Here is a 4618-nt window from a genome sequence, read left to right as displayed (position 1 = left end):
ATTATATGCAGACGATATACTTTTATATATTACAAAGTCACAAACGAGCATACCAAATTTATTAAACTTAATAGAGGAATTTGGGTCTTTTTCTGGATATAGAATAAACTGGAACAAAAGTGAAATCATGACATTAAAACCTCAAGAACCTACACACTTATTGAAGTTCCCCTTTAAAATCGCAACAGAAAATTTTAAATATTTGGGTATTCAGATTACTAGAAAATATAAAGCATTATTCAACGCTAATTTCATACCTTTATTAAATAAACTTAATACGCTGATTAAAATTTGGAAAACACTTCCCTTATCATTATTAGGTAGAATAAATGCAATAAAAATGATCTTCCTACCACAATTACTATACCTATTTCAGCCTATACCGGTATATATACCAAATTATTATTTTTTTAAATTAGACTCTAACATTACAAATTATATTTGGGACTATAGATCACATAGAATCACAAAAAAACACTTATGTAAACCAAAAGAGGTTGGGGGACTTTCACTTCCAAATTTTATGTATTATTACTGGGCAGTGCATATTAAGAATATGATTTATTGGTTGGATAGTTCTACCCAACAGACAGAATGGATAAAAATGGAGAAGGAGGATTGCCATCCTTGTAATATAGGAACGATCCTCTTCTCCCCAAAAAAACTGAATAACACAATATATAAGAAGAACCCAATTATATATGGTACAATAAGAATTTGGAAACAAATAAAATTATCTTTAAAATTAAGAAATCTATCACTGTTAATGCCAATTGCGAATAACCCTTTATTTAAACCATCTCTTATTGATAAGACATATAACCAATGGGAAAGTCTCGGAATTAGAAGGATCGGGGATATGTACGAAATGGGAAACCTACTATCATTCTAACAACTACAATTAAAATTTAAATTTTAACCAATAACCAAAAAACAACCAACCAATATTTTAAATATCTTCAGATTTGCGACTTTGTGAAAAAATATATACAAGGATATCAAAAAGTAACTCCTGACTTATTGGAAGAAGCAATGAATATTGAAGCTGACTCACAAAAATTAATATCATATTTATATAATAGTATTCTAAATATAGACCTACCATCGACAGAGGTACTTAGAGAAGAGTGGGAACGTGAACTAATGATAAAAATTACGAAGGTTAAATGGGAAAAATACCTGATATATATTCACAAATGTTCAATTAATGTAAGACATAATCTAATTCAATTTAAAATTGTACATAGATTATATTATTCAAAAACAAGATTGAACAAATTTTATCCAAATATATCCGCCACTTGTGATAAATGTCTAGCCCAAAAGGCAACTATAACACACTCCTTAGTTTCCTGCATAAAACTTTATAGATTTTGGAATGATATTTTTGAAATATTTACAAAATTATTCAAGACACGAATGGAACCTAATACTGAAATGATTATATTTGGTGTAATGGAAGATGGGAATAAATTGAACACATCTCAAAATCTATTCCTTAACTATGGTTTAATAATAGCAAAACAATTAATACTTAAATTTTGGAAGGGTACATCAATATCAACGCTTAAAATGTGGATTGCAAGTATGTTGGACACCGCTCATCTTGAGGAAATGCGATTCCTCCTAATGGATAAATCAGACCAATTCATAACGAGTTGGCCTCCATTCGTCGTTATTTTGGAATCATATGATGCAACACAATTGTAAAAAATAACTGTTTCAGGACTGGATGAGGGTTGGTCAAGATTATAAATAATGATCTCCTTTTCTTTTTTATTTTCTTTTCTTTTCTCTATTTTCTCTCTCAACTTTCTTCATTTACTCGTTTTCTTTCTTCACACACTATATATTTCACATCTTTCTATTCTTTACTATCTAACTTATTTTTCTTATTCTAATCTTTTTTCAATGTAATAAAAAAAAAGAAGTTGTACATAAAATGTATTATGAAAATATATATTAGGCACTTTGGTGCCATATGACTGTTCTAATAAAATAAAGTATTAAAAAAAAAAAAAAAAAAAACGATTATACCCATCTGATAGGTTAAACATCACACTAACTGACAAGAGATGGTCAAAGTCATCTTCGTCCTCTCTGTGCGGCCTAGTCGAACTGGAGCAGCGCTGAGCGGCGTTTCCTGCGGGGACTGCAGCTTCGACGGCGGTGTAGATGCTGGGACATCTACAAGGAGCGGGCGATGCCTTACCGGGTCGCCTTGCGGTAATCTCCGGGGCACTGTGACCGTTGACGGCACCGCGGAGCCTGGGATCCGAGATCGCCAGTGTCGGGGGTTCGGCCGGCGCGGCCTGTGAACTTTGGTCGTTGCAGTCTTCGGGGGGGAAGCGGCCGCTTCAGTCCTGGCCGCTGATGGATGTTCACCGACGCCGATGATCCAGCTTCACGGCAAGAGGGCCTGAGAACACCGGATTGGCTGAGGAGGCCAGATATAGGCCCCGACCTCGGGTGGACTATGAGGGGGAGAACTGGATATTTTTGGTGCCTTCCCTCACAGTGAATTCTGCTGTGGGGGGACGTTTCATGTTGATTTCTATAGTGTACTGTTTCTGTGTCTTTTTTCTTTTTCTCTTTTTTCTCTTTTTTTGATTTGTATGGATTTATTGCATTGATCTGTTCAATTAATTTAATCAATCTCTGTAAAGCACTTTGGTTCAAATACTGGTTTTGTTGAAAAGTGCTATATAAATAAATATTATTATTATTATTATTATAAAGTACATGTTCTTTTGGTAATATGTTTAAAGGTGTCAAAACGCCACATTACCAGACATTCAGATTAGATGTCTCTTCCATTCTCCCCGCCACCCCCTATCAGTCTGAAGAAGGGTTTTGGCCCGAAACGTTACCTATCTCCTTCGCTCCATAGATGCTGCTGCACCCGCTGAGTTTCTCCAGCATTTTTGTGTACATTCAGATTAGATGTGTGTGTTATGAACAGCAATGAAGATACCCAGTTTGTACACGCCAGATTGAGGATTGAGGCTGGGGAATTAGAAACATAGAAACATAGAAATTAGGTGCAGGAGTAGGCCATTCGGCCCTTCGAGCCTGCACTGCCATTCAATATGATCATGGCTGATCATCCAACTCAGTATCCCGTACCTGCCTTCTCTCCATACCCTGTGATCCCCTTAGCCACAAGGGCCACATCTAACTCCCTCTTAAATATAGCCAATGAACTGGCCTCGACTACCCTCTGTGGCAGAGAGTTCCAGAGATTCACCACTCTCAGTGTGAAAAAAGTTCTTCTCATCTCCGTTTTAAAGGATTTCCCCCTTATCCTTAAGCTGTGACCCCTTGACCTGGATTAGTGCGTGTTGGTTGGAGTAGATAAAATTGTGAGGGGAGAGTGCGAGGGATGTCAGTGGGGTTGAATGGGGGGATCAGTACGGGTTGGACGGGATGGGGGGGTCTATGCAGGATGGATGGGGGGGGGGATCAGTGCAGGGTGGATGGGGGGGGGGATCAGTGCAGGGTGGATGGGGGGATCAGTACAGGATGAATGGGGTAGACAAAAATGCTGAGGAAACTCAGCAGGTGAGGCAGCTTCTATGGAGCGAAGGAGATAGGTAACGTTTCGGGCCAAAACCCTTCTTCAGACTGATAGGGGGTGGCAGGGAGAAGGAGAAGGAAGAGACAAGGAAGAGAAGAAAGAGACATCTAATCTGAATGTCTGGTAATGTGGCGTTTTGACAACAGAATTAAAGGCAATAGTAGAAGCAGTGGGGGTGGGGTTAAGAAGCAAATTAGTTTGAAGGTGGTGTAGGGAGTAGCTGAACTTCAAATGTAGAGGTTAAAGATAGTAAGGGAATGGGAATGGGACAGAGAATTCAATCCATTCCAGGGGACCAGGAGACTTTTTTGTAAACAGATGTCCGTCAAAGAAGGAATTTACCTTCCTTCCTTCTTGGTCCAACGCAGACTACATCATGGGGTGCTGTGCAAATATTGAATTGAAAGTACTGTGGCTTTACTGATTGCACCTGAAGAGTTCATCCCTGTATGATTGGGGGTGGAGGTGTTGCAGGTGTTGCAGCAACAAACTCAAAAGTGGGGAAGCTGTTGACGATGGTTAATGAGAAGTGGAGTGTCATGAAGGGAATAGAGAAGGGTCTCGCTCCATAGATGCTGCCTCACCCGTTGAGTTTTTCCAGCTTTTTTGTCTACGTTCGATTTTTCCAGCATCTGCGGTTCTTCCTTAAAGATCTCTATTTGGAAGTGGGCAATCACTCGCCAAACCTATTGGAGCAAATATTATTGTGCATTACTGCAGCACAAAAACAATTTTTCATTTAGCAACATGCAGCAAAATTCACCCAGTTTAATTTAACAAAATGAGTGGAGCCATACATTTAGTTTACTTTTGGTTTAGTTTCAGCCACAGTGAATGTTTTTCTTTTTCCTATCCTGCTGAATCAAGCCAAGAATGGTCTGTCCTCCTTGCTGCTGTGAGTACGAGTTATTGGGAAAAGCAAAACTTTGGCATGTGACTAGAACAAGATACAGTCTTGCAACTGAAGACCGAGTAGGTTCTTGTATGAAATGGTTATTATTTTTAAATTTTAAAAGAGCATTGAGAAACACAGGGAGCTTC

Source organism: Leucoraja erinacea, chromosome 1 (genome assembly GCF_028641065.1).
Source record: "Leucoraja erinacea ecotype New England chromosome 1, Leri_hhj_1, whole genome shotgun sequence".
Lineage (NCBI taxonomy): Eukaryota > Metazoa > Chordata > Chondrichthyes > Rajiformes > Rajidae > Leucoraja > Leucoraja erinaceus.
The sequence above is the reverse complement of the archived record's forward strand: the minus strand, read 5'-3'. Positions refer to the sequence as shown.